At 38.2% G+C, this 13,664-nt stretch overlaps 1 non-coding gene across 1 annotated transcript; it reads left to right on the top strand.

Annotated features, from left to right (window-relative positions):
- Positions 1-13,412: 13,412 nt before the first annotated feature.
- On the top strand, positions 13,413-13,518 carry LOC130464678 (small nucleolar RNA R71). The gene has a single exon (XR_008925040.1). It is a non-coding gene; the product is annotated as a small nucleolar RNA R71 (small nucleolar RNA).
- Positions 13,519-13,664: the final 146 nt, after the last annotated feature.

Below are 13,664 nucleotides of genomic sequence, written 5' to 3'. Positions count from 1 at the left end.
CTATACAAAATAATGACCCCAGGCCTTTATTTATAGAGGCATGGAAAGGGAATCGTAATCCTATTAGGATACGAATTAATTAAATTAGAATCCTAATAGAATTCTTATTTAATTAATTCATCCTTTTAGGTTTAGGAATTTAATCATTAGTCGAAACCTGATAGCTTTAGGATTCGTATAGCACACCAACACACACGCACGCACAGCAGCCCACGAGGGGCGCCATGCGCGCGCGCGCAGCCTGCGAGCTCGCAGCCCATTGCTGCGAGGCCCACACGCTGCCGCAGCGTTGGCGCGCGCTGGGCCTGCCTTGCGGTGGGCCTGGCGCAGCCTTGGCTTGTGCGTTGTGGCGCGCTGGCTTGCTGGGCGATGGCCCGGCTTCGTGCTAGGCCTTCGTCTGGCAGGCCTCGTCCGATGCTAATTCGTACGATACGCTTTCCGATTAATTTCCCGATTCCAGAATTCATTTCCGATACGAACAATATTTAATATTTCCGATTCCGGAATTAATTTCCGTTTCGAACAAATATTTAATATTTCCGTTTCCGGAATTATTTTCCGATTCCGATAATATTTCCGATTCTGACAATGTTTCCGTTTCCGACAATATTTCCGATTCCGGCAATATTTCCATTTCCGATAATATTTTCCGATACGTACCATGTTTCCGTTTCCGGCAACATCTACGACTTGGATAATATTTATATTTCCGATACGATCCATATTTCCGTTTCCGGCAATATCATCGTTTCCGGAGTATTCATTTCTTGCCTGTGACGATCTCAGCTCCCACTGAATCCAAGATCCGTCGATTCCGAATATCCATAGATGGAGTATCTAATGCCATTAAATACTTGATCCGTTTACGTACTATTTGTGTGACCCTACGGGTTCAGTCAAGAGTAAGCTGTGGATTAATATCATTAATTCCACTTGAACTGAAGCGGCCTCTAGCTAGGCATTCAGCTCACTTGATCTCACTGAATTATTAACTTTTTAATTAATACTGAACCGCATTTATTAGACTTAACATAGAATGCATACTTGGACCAAGGGCATTATTTCCTTCAGTCTCCCACTTGTCCTTAGGGACAAGTGTGCATTTCCTAATTCCTTTGTCGCTCGATGCTTGCTCTTGAACATAAGGTAAGAGTTGTCATCCTTATTATGTCCAGAGGTGTTCCTCGGTTTCAGAGTTCAACTGATCAAATAAACAGATAATCATAGCCTATGATTCATCCGAGCACGGCCATGCATTTCACAGTTTCTAGCTCTCCGAGTGGCCTTGTACAACTTTTAAGCATCTCATCCCGATTTATGGGAGGACAATCCCAATCTTGCGATCTTGAGATTAGACTTCGTTTGATAGGTGATTACCTGAGCGTTTCCTTTATAGCCTCCTTTTACGGTGCGACGGTTGGTCAACGTCAAAGCAACCAGTTCTCAAACAAGTAATCTCAAATCACTCAGGTATTGAGGATTTAGTGTCTAATAATTTAATGAAATTTACTTATGACAGATTTTCATCTCTTACAGTAAAGTTTCATAGGTCTTGTCCGATACTAGTCTTCCCAAAGTAAGTATCTATGCAAATGATTATGACATTGCCATGTCCACATAGTTCAAGAAACAGAACTACTAGTCATCTTGCATTCTAATCGTCTAACGTTTTCTATGCGTCCAATTTTATAGAAAACTCCGACTAGGGACCATTTTCAACCTTTGACATTCAAGTTCACTTGATAGACATTTCTTAGTCACAGGACTGGTCCTGACAGTCTATCTTGAATATTTCGTCAAATTTGAAGGGACTCATCATTTAATACTAAACCAAGATTAAATGGAATATGAAAATACATTTTATATATGATAAATGTTCAACCCAATGTTTTACTACCATGGGCCTCAAACCCATCTTTAAAACAGTTCATGGAATTTCAAAGCTATGCTTGATTTCCAGTGCTACAACATGAGTGTTGCTTCTCACTTGTTGCATAGGTTTAGTTATCATGCTTTGCCAATCTTAATATCCTTTTTATCGAATGTTCTTCGAGATATGATGATAAGATCTTTTGAGTATGTTTATTTTGTGTTCTAGTCTTTCTTGCTACATTAGTGGTACTACGCATTTTGCAATGAAGAACCTTTAAGTCAACAGACATGTGATCTTCCCAAGTTCAATGAAGAACTCTTTAATATAAACAACTCTATTTTATTGCTTCTTAGGCAATAAGTACTTTTACTTCAACTGTATAGGTTGCTAGTGATGCTTTGTTTGGATCTACTTATCCAAGCAGTTCACAGATATGTGGAAGACTCTCCAACTATATCTTAGAACATAGAAATTATTATTTTAATTTCCCACGCAACAACTCATGGTCTTCAATCCATGTTGCCATTTCAAAACACGATGCTCTTTAGCTCGTCCTTGTCAATGGTTAACTCCAAAGGGTCTTGCTTGATCCTTTGCCAGTGTTTATGCGTGTAGCATCAATATTTAGCACATCTTTATTTCCTTGAATCAAGAACTATTCCTATGTACCTTTTTAAGTACCATAAGTATTCTTGATCTCAATCTAGTTGATCTTCACTTAGATCAATAGAGATTGGTATATGTTCGTTATGCCTAAAGCCATACGATACGTTTTTGGCGATCCTCATATTATATCATACATGATAAATTCTTTTGCAGAATAATTCCCAATTGAATTCTATTCATGTAACTTTAGCTCATCTAGTTTCGGTAGATACTAAATCCAGCTAAATTCTTTGACATATAATATAGGTTAAGAATCTTACTCAGATTCTTTGATGTTTAACTTAGTAAATGCTTATACATAGTTCAAACATCCTTTACTTAGATTTATTCATATGGGTCGAATATCTCCAATGGAGTCTTTCGTGTTTGATTTAGTAAATGCCATTACTTAATCCAAAACATTAATATAAGATCTTTGTAAATAGATCTCAATACCCAGTATGTACTAAGTTTCGCCTTGGTCCATCATTGATGAATAATTTCAAACCTAAGTTAATAGCATTTGAATGTTATTTCACAATAGAGAGATATATGTGTGATATACATAGGACCAATTAAGTTTCACGTACTCCCACTAAACTTCTTATATATCTATAAGAATTATGTACATTTTATGAAACTAAAATACTTATTAGCTTCACTAAAATACACTTCCAATTCCCAATTGCTTGCTTAAATCTGTACTTAGATTTCATGAGCTAGCTTTCCTTTTCAAGCATTTATTTGGATCCACAAATCCTATGACATGCCATGTACATAGTTTTCTTCCAACATTTGACCGAGGAAGATGTTTTGTCATCCAATTGCCATATGTACCAATATGCAATCATTGCTTGAATTATAGACTTAAGCATTACGATTTTGCATGAGGTTTCAACACAATCCACATCGTGAATTTGCTTGTAACCTTTAGCAACTAATCTAGCTTTGTGTGTGAACACAATTTCATGTTTGATGGTTTTTATCCTTAAAACAAACTTTGCAACCAATAGGTGTGAAACTATTCTTGCAAATCAACAAAATTTCAATTTTGTCATCAAAACATTGAGTATGTTTTATGGCCTCTAACCATTTAAAACATTTGAGTCTATATATGGCCTCTAACCATTTTAGGGAATCTGAGTTTCGTCATAGCTTTCTTACAAGTCACAAACTCATTAATCTACATGATAATAGTTTGACTGCAAGTTGTAGGTTTCTTCACTATCTAATAGAAGAATTGCATAGCTTCAGTGACCTGAAATCCATGTTTCTTCACTATCTAATAGAAGAATCTCATAGTTTCAGTGATTTGAACTCTATGCCTACTTGGGTATAGAACATCAAACAATAGAATATCAATAGCCACTTGAAAGTCCTTTGAATATTCTGTTCTCCTTGAAGCACTTGTAAAGTCTTCTAAGAGATGTCTATTCTTTAAAGCCACTTCTAAAGTCCTTAAAGAATAAGTTCGGATTTTCTGAAGCACTTCGAAAAGCCTCCTGAATGTCCGTTTATGTTTGTTGTTCGCCTCGAAAACTTTCGAGGTCTATTTTCTCCCACTTGTCATTTTGGAAACGAATCTCCAAAAGGACATTATTTCGAGCAAACAAACATTATGTTCTCAAAAATTCGTGGTAGAAACAATACCCTTGTGTCTCATTTGAATAAATCACAATGAAACATATATCTATATTTGGGCCTTAGTTTGTCGAATGACAAACACTAAGCTCCCACTGAGTTTTGCAACTCTCTAGATATATTTTATGAAAAGTTATTCTGAAATTACTTTTCAATAGCTTTGACGAATTTGGTTTAGTTTGGTGGTAGTTGAGCATTTTGTTTTAGAAATTATAGGAAAAGTCTTTATGATTCATCATTGATCGAATCTAGTACTAATCGACTTCGATCATTCCAACTTAGATATGCCATATCTTATGGAGCTAGATTGTGAATTTTATTTCACACAATCATTGATGATCATTCTTGTCTTAAGTAATCATCAACATGATCTAACCTAGATCTTTATGATTTCTTGCCAAGTGGATTTTATACTTCTGAATCTTTGAACTAGCCAAACAGATTCAACTTATATCACATTTGAGTAAATAAACCTATATTCACTCAAATCCATAAAGTCATAAAATCTTTCTTTAGCTTTGAACTCTATTGTCTAGGTGTTCTAACAATAGTTCATATCTTTTGTTACTTTCAACAAGTAAGACTTGTTGTCTTAAATTGATCTAGAAATCAATCAACTTTCAAAAGTCTATCAAAATAAAGCTTTTGAATGTTAACTTGTTGATATGGTCTAAGCAACAGTGCCAAAGATTAGTGGAACTCAAATCAAGGGGTTGATTTGAACCTAGTAAAGTTTTTATTGTTAAAGAGTTGTTTGTTTTAATCAAGCATATTGACTCATCCCGTAAATGACCATTTCATTCAAATAAACAAACAAACAAACATTGTTTTTGTTCTTCTGAATGTGAGTCTTTCTGTGTTTGAAGCAGAAATTTAGGTATGCTGATTATGGAACAAAATAGCCATTTAGTTCCAGCCTTGAAAGGACTTAAAACAAACTAGATGACCCTACAACTAATGTAGCATTGCCATGCTTCATTTCCCACTTGTAGGTCATTAGTGTAGCCTAGCTTCCATTGTTTGAGTTATTACCGAAGTAAGAACCTCAAGCGGTATATGATACCAAGGAAGTTTGATTGCTAGGTCACTTTTCTTTAAACTTATAGGTAGAAACGGAATCGTAAACTCCTTTCATTTGTTCCTTGTTTTCCTATTTCTTGTACCCTTTCTTATAGTCTTAAGAATTGAATTCTTTAGTGTTGACTTTTATACTTTGTTAGACATGTCCAATGTCACCCCAACAAGGTTTTTACCATTTAATTTATGTTGAATATTAAGTTTCAACTAGATGATCTTTCCAGAAGCTTCTAAAGTTCTCTAAGCATCGATCTATTCGAATGTCTAGGGACTAGACTCATTCGAGAATTAAATGGACAAAGATATTAGGTTGTTAACCATTGGTAAAGCTTGAGCGTATTAAACTCAATGCTTTATGATCTCAAAACTACAGTGTATTTTGAATTCACAAGCACCAATTGGTTTGCCATTCGACTTTGATGTTCGAAAACAACCATAAAAGTCGCTATAAGAAACGTACATTTTAAATTGCTCACTTTCTCTCATTTCCGTGAATCGTTCTTGGATTCACTACCAATCGAGGAAATTTACTGTTACCTTTCTAAAAGGATTTATTGCAGTGTAAGATATTTAATTATAAACAATAATTAAAACATTCATTGAAGCATGCAAAGTCTAAACATTTATCATGAATAATAACTTGAAAATGAAAGCAATCATGCAATTTAAACAAGTCATTAGCATTTTATTCGAATTATGTGTTCCGGCAGGTGTGAATAAAATGATTCCAAGATCCTAAAATCATTGAAGAACTAAGCACAGTTTGTCGACTTAATCCTAAAACATCTTAGGTAAGCAAAAGCCTTTTGCTAATAGTCTAGAAACTATTCTTGGTTGATAGGTACGTCTAAGAACTTATTAGGTAAACCTATCGATTTTGCCACGACATAAAAGGACTCCTTACTTATATCGTTGAGTTTCACCAAAACTAACATGTACTCACAATTATTTGTGTACCTTGCCCCTTTAGGACCAATAAGTAACACCTCGCTGAGCGAAAACTATTACTAGATTGATGTAAAGGATATCCAAGCAAGTGTATATTTTGGCATGGCACCTTTTAACTCAATTTTTAAGTTTGGAACTTAAGGCTTTTACTATGTTGGTTAGATTTTAAGTGAACTAAAATCCTTAATCATGCAACATAATCAAGCTTTTGATCTCATGCATTTTAAGACATATTTAAAAGCAATAAATAACTTAAAACATGCATAAGATAAATGTGATCTAGTATGACCCGACTTCATCTTGAAGCTTTAACTTCAAAGTCCGTCTTGAAAATCTCCGTGGGAGGCACCATTTTCTTCAAATAGGATAAGCTATAATTAAAACTAATTACAACTATTTGATGGTACGCGGACCATATTTGAATTGAAAAACAACTTTGGTACTTTAGACCAATTACATTCAAATTAATGGTACGCAGACCATATTTTCTATCCTATTTGGGCCATACTAGTCACTTCATAACCTGCAAAACAGTACATATACAATATATACCATTCACCCATTCATTATCATGAATGGCCCACATAGCTGGTTAGTAAAACACATTATGCATCACATAAACATTTGCAGCAATTAATCAAGGGCACCAATAATCTACAAATTATTCAGTCCTTATTAATTCTAATCAAGTTGTTTTAACCTTAAGGATTTGTAGACCTAATCAAGAGTTTATGACTAAAAGGGCTCCCACTTAAACCAATAAATTCATATGCTTTACTAATTTTAAACATAAAAATGTATTTCTAGTCTAACCGGAAACATACAAATTTAATTAAAATTTAAAGCTCATATAAATTTATAATTGAATCCAAAAAGTTTAATTTAATTTCAGTCGTATTTAAATTAATTCATGATTTTAATTTTAGTAAAATAATTAGAATAAATAAAATTTATTATAATTACAATATTCAAAATTAAAATCCAAGAAAATAATTTAAATCATTAATTTTAAAATTAATTAAAATTACGTAAACTGAAAATTTCAAATTAAAATTTCAAAACGATCTAATCGCAACGCAACAATCCCACGCATTGCACGCCCATGGGCCACACGCACACAGCCATCGCTGGCCATGTGCGTGCAGCCCATGCGCTGCGTCGCATCGCTGCTGCTCACCATCGCAAGGCATCACGCGAGCTGTTGCTCGCTGCGCGCGCTAGCGCTCGACGCAACAAGCATGCTGCCGCAGCCCATCGCTGGGCGCAGCGCTCGTCGCACGTCGCAACAAGCAAGCTGCTTGCCATCGCTGGGCGCAGCGCTCGTCGCACGTCGCAACAAGCACGCTGCACGCCATCGCTGGGCGCAGCGCTTGTCGCACGCACAATAGCGCTCGTTGCGCGCGAGCGACCGATGCTGGGCGTAGCACTCGTGGCACGCGAGCTTGCGCTCGCTGCGCGCGAGGCTCCGCACGCTTGCGCGAGGCAGTGCGCGCTGTGGCGCAGCTCGCTTGCTGCCCACACGCGACTGCTCGTGCCTTGCTCTCGCCCTCGCCCATTCGCCCATCGCACACAGCCCACGACACAAGGCAGGGCTGTTGCCTTGTGCTCGTGCACCATGGCCTTGCTCATTGCATTCGTACCGCATGGGCGACGAGCTCCCTTGCTCGTCGTCACATGCCCGCACTATACAACACCCCTTAAGGGTAACACGTAGCGTCCATTGCTTTGTGCGTGCAAGTTATATGAGCGAAACGCATAAAATTTAAAATTTATATTCAAAATTAATGACAAATTAATAAATAATATTAATTTCATAATTTTAGGGCAAAAAATCGAAAATTTATTATTTAATTGATTTCCGATTAACATGGATTCAAGTCTAGGTCATAAAAATTTAAAATTTAACATAAATTTACAATTTTTATGGTGGTTTTTAATCATAGGTGTCTAATTAAATTATAACTAATTATGAAAATCAAATTAATTCTAAATTATTCCAATTTTCAACAAACTAATCATAATTACAAATTAGATTGCATAATTAACAAGGCTAGGCATTCAAACTTGTTAAACATACACAGTAGGTCAATAAAAAATTCAAGATTTATCAACAAGAATCGCAAATATTTAATTTTAACATCTTAAATTTACGAAATTTTGCATTCGAAAAACTAAAACCTCCGAAAAGTCATAGTTAGGCTTCGAATTTGAGAATTCTGGATTCGGCCAAAAAATACTGTTTTTGTCAAAATTTTAGAATGCGTTTTACATGCGGAATTGACACAAAAATCACTCGATTTGGATGAGTAACGAAGAAACTGCCGAAAAACTGCGTACGTATAATTAAATAAACGCAATTTGCAATTAATTAACAATTACGAAAATTAATCACCCCTTTTAATTCTTGCAAATTTGTAATATTTAACCATGTTCATGCAATTTAGATTATGAAAATAATAAGAGGCTCGTTATACCACTGTTAGGTTATGATACATATGACAATTCATAAATCATGCGGAAAAAACCATAAAGCCAGGAAAGCATATTATTTACACATAATCATTTAGCATAGTTTAGATGCATACACTTTGTTGCGTGTCTTCCCTAGCTGCGCCCGAACCGAACAAGAACAAGTCTTTAGGACTCCAAGTGTCGTCCCTCCGTAGATAGTCCACAGCACGTCCGGATCCGCCTTAAGCTTGACCAACTAGGATCGCCCTTAAGGTACTTAGAATTTTCGGCACATATAGGCAATTGTATGACTGAATTTTTGCTCTCAAAAATCACTTTGAATACTTGAAATCTCTATACAAAATAATGACCCCAGGCCTTTATTTATAGAGGCATGGAAAGGGAATCGTAATCCTATTAGGATACGAATTAATTAAATTAGAATCCTAATAGAATTCTTATTTAATTAATTCATCCTTTTAGGTTTAGGAATTTAATCATTAGTCGAAACCTGATAGCTTTAGGATTCGTATAGCACACCAACACACACGCACGCACAGCAGCCCACGAGGGGCGCCATGCGCGCGCGCGCAGCCCGCGAGCTCGCAGCCCATTGCTGCGAGGCCCACACGCTGCCGCAGCGTTGGCGCGCGCTGGGCCTGCCTTGCGGTGGGCCTGGCGCAGCCTTGGCTGGTGCGTTGTGGCGCGCTGGCTTGCTGGGCGATGGCCCGGCTTCGTGCTGGGCCTTCGTCTGGCAGGCCTCGTCCGATGCTAATTCGTACGATACGCTTTCCCATTAATTTCCCGATTCCGGAATTCATTTCCGATACGAACAATATTTAATATTTCCGATTCCGGAATTAATCTCCGTTTCAAACAAATATTTAATATTTCCGTTTCCGGAATTATTTTCCGATTCCGATAATATTTCCGATTCTGACAATATATCCGTTTCCGGCAATATTTCCGATTCCGGCAATATTTCCATTTCCGATAATATTTTCCGATACGTACCATGTTTCCGTTTCCGGCAACATCTACGACTTGGATAATATTTATATTTCCGATACGATCCATATTTCCGTTTCCGGCAATATCATCGTTTCCGGAGCATTCATTTCTTGCCTGTGACGATCTCAGCTCCCACTGAAACCAAGATCCGTCGATTCCGAATATCCATAGATGGAGTATTTAATGTCATTAAATACTTGATCCGTTTACGTACTGTTTGTGTGACCCTACGGGTTCAGTCAAGAGTAAGTTGTGGATTAATATCATTAATTCCACTTGAACTGAAGCGGCCTCTAGCTAGGCATTCAGCTCACTTGATCTCACTGAATTATTAACTTGTTAATTAATACTGAACCGCACTTATTAGACTTAACATAGAATGCATACTTGGACCAAGGGCATTATTTCCTTCAGGTTTGGCCTCTTTCTTGGCCAACAAATACTTCTAGGCGGCATGATCAGTGTGTACAATGACTTTCGAACCAACAAGATACGTCGGAAATTTGTCAAGAGCATAAACAACCGCAAGGAGCTCTTTCTCAGTAGTAGCATAATTCATCTGAGCTCCATCCAAGGTTTTGCTTGCATAATAGATGGCATGCAACACCTTGTTCTTTCTTTGGCCAAGCACTGCTCCAACAGCATAATCACTCGCATCGCACATAATTTCGAATGCAAATCCCAATCCGGAGGCTGAATGATTGGAGCAGTTATCAATGCTTTCTTAATCCTGTCAAAAGACTCCAAACAAGCATCAGTGAACTCAAATGTGGAATCCTTGAGCAATAATTGAGTAGGGGGTTTCGCAATTTTAGAAAAATCTTTTATGAAAAGGCGATAAAAACCCGCATGACCGAGAAAACTCCTCACTCCCTTGACATTCACGGGAGGGGGAAGTTTCTCAATCACCTCAATTTTTGCTCGGTCAACTTGGATGCCACACTCAGAAATAAGATGACCAAGTACCACTCCTTCATTGACCATAAAGTGGCACTTTCCCCAGTTCAATACCAAATTCACTTCAGAACAACATTTAAGCACTTTAGAAAGATTATGCAAACATACATCAAAGTCAGAACCATAAACACTAAAATCATCCATAAATACCTCCATGATATCCTCGATGAAGTTGCACAAACCAAACGGCATTCTGCGGTATGCAAAAGTTCCATAAGGACAAGTGAACGTCGTCTTCTCCTGGTCGTCTGGGTGAATGGGAATCTGAAAGAAACCTGAATATCCATCCAAATAACAGAAAAATTTGTGTTTTGCTAATCTTTCTAGCATCTGATCAATAAAGGGGAGGGGAAAGTTATCCTTCAAGGTGACCATATTCAACATTCGATAATCTATACACATACGCCAACCTGTAACAACACGAGTGGGGATAAGCTCATCCTTATCATTCTTAACAACCGTTGTCCCCCCCCCTTCTTGGGAACGACTTGCACCCTGCTCACCCATTTAGAATCTGAAATGGGATAGATGATGCCCGCGTCAAGTAGTTTCACTACCTCTTTTCTCACCACATCTTGCATATTAAGATTCAAACGACGTTGTGGCTGGATGCGAGGGTGGTGATCTGCTTCCAAATTAATTCTATGCATACAAAAGTCAGGACTAATGCCCTTGAGATCGTCAATGCTATACCCGATTACCTTTTTGTGCATACGGAGAATGGTCAGAAGCTTAGAAAGCTGGCTATCGTCGAGTGCAGCATTAAGGATCACAGGAAAATCTTCATTATCACCAAGAAATGCATATTTAAGGTGAGATGGTAATGGTTTTAGTTCTACCTTTGTTACCCGTGGCTCGGAAATAGAGCAAACAGTTTCTAATACCTCCAAACCATCGACCTTCTCAGCTTCAATTCCATCTAAATCCGAGATCAAGGAATCAATCTCACAATCTCCTTCTCCTTTCTAGGCCTCCAAGGTGAGAGTCGCCAGCAATAGATCATCATACAACATTCTAGGGATGTTGTCTAGAGAAATCCCTTCTACAATATCAATCCTGCAACAAGTATTCTCAAGCATAGGAGACTTCACATCATTGGTTAGATTAAAAGTAACAGTATCATCACCAACACTCAAGGTAAGAGACCCAGAATTGACATCAATAACAGCACCTGCAGTACATAAAAATGGCCTACCCAAAATTATGGGGATTTGACTATCCTCCATATCTAGCACCACAAAATCAACAGGAATGTAGAATTTCCCCACCCGGACAGGAACATCCTCCAAAATACCTAAAGGATAATTTATAGAACGATCTGCCATTTGCAAAGTGATTTGTGTGCATTTTAGTTTTCCCAAATTCAACCTATTACAGACAGAAAGGGGCATGGAAGACACACTTGCACCTAAATCACTTAATGCTTTATCAATGAACAATGCACCTACATGACAGGGGATGGAAAAACTACCCGGATCCTTAAGTTTGGGTCGAGACTTATTTTGCAATATGGCACTGCACTCTTCAGTTAGAGCTACTCTCTCCACACCACCATAATCCCTTTTCTTAGTGATCATCTCTTTCAAAAAATTTGCATACACAAGAACTTGAGATATTAACTCAGTAAAAGGGACTGTTACCTCAAGATTCTTGACCATTGCCAAGAACTTACCAAATTGTTGATCAACCTTAGTTTTCTGCATCCGGTGAGGGAAAGACAACTTAGGCACAATAGGGAGAGAATCAGAAATCTTCTCCTTCCCCTTATTTGCGCCAACATCATCAGCATTATCAACTTCCGAGACTTGAGGCTCTACATCAATTGCTTTCTCTGGTCCCTCTGTGTTCTCCTTAGCAAGAGTTGCATCATCAGTGGGCATCGGGGGTCCATCATATTTAGTGCCACTTCTAAGAGTGATAGCATTGGAACTCTCTATTTTGGGACGGAGTAGGTTGCCCTGGTAGTGTACCCGGTTGCCTTTGAGATAGAGTGTCAGCAAGTTGAGCAACTTGATTCTCCAACATTCTATTCTGATTCTTCAACTCTTTGATGCTCTCATCATGATTCTTTTGAGCTATCTCTGCGGCCTTTTGTATATTTGCAATGAGCTTATACAGATCACCCATGTTAGGCTCTGGAGTAGCCCTGCTCTGAGGGGGTTGTTGATATCCTTGATGCGGGGGCCTAATAAACCCCGGGGGAGCATTATGTGAGGCTCCTTGTTGAAATGGAGGCCTAACAACATGTGATTGAGGTGGATGGAACTGTGGTTGTGACCATTGTTGATGGGGTTGAGGATTCTGAACATTGTTGCCCCCATATGAGAAATTTGGATGATTCCTCCAACCCGGATTATATGAATTGGAATATGGGCCATTAGGCTGCCTCTTTTGAAAAGCATTCACTTGCTCCATTTGTGTGGTATCCTGCGAACTATAAGAGCACTCATGACCAAAGTGACCTTGAATTCCACATACTTCGCAGTAAGAAGTTGTCACTGGAGCTACACTGGACATAGAATTGATACTCACTGGGGGAGTACCAGACTGAGGAGCCTTCAAAGAATATATCTTCAGGTTGAAGGATGCCACTTGTGAGGACAATAGAGCATAAGCATCGACATCCATTTTGCCCTTCTTAGATGTGGTTCTGGTGGTGCTGTAATGGTTGGCAACTAATTTGGCAAGAAAATCATAACCTGCATCCACTTCTTTGTCAAGAAAAACACCTCCAGCAGCAAAATCAACCGTGTTCTTTGTTTCATCTTGCAAAACATGGTAGAAAATCTGAACCAAGAACCATTTTTCAATGTTGTGATGCGGACACGACCGCTGCAAAGCCTTGAATCTATCCCAGGCTTCTCGAAGTGATTCACCAAGTTCTTGAGTGAATGTAGTCAGCTTATGCCTTATTTCAGCAGTCTTGGTGGGTGGAAAGAATTCTTCTAGAAAAGCTTGTGAAATAGCACTCCACTCTGTCTCCTTGACATCATTCAACCACGTTTGAGCCTTATCACGAAGGCTAAAGCCAAACAACATAACTTTCAATTGGTCTTGAGTT

This window comes from Spinacia oleracea, chromosome 6, assembly GCF_020520425.1.
Source record: "Spinacia oleracea cultivar Varoflay chromosome 6, BTI_SOV_V1, whole genome shotgun sequence".
Taxonomy (NCBI): Eukaryota; Viridiplantae; Streptophyta; class Magnoliopsida; order Caryophyllales; family Amaranthaceae; genus Spinacia; species Spinacia oleracea.
The sequence above is the reverse complement of the archived record's forward strand: the minus strand, read 5'-3'. Positions and strand labels throughout refer to the sequence as shown.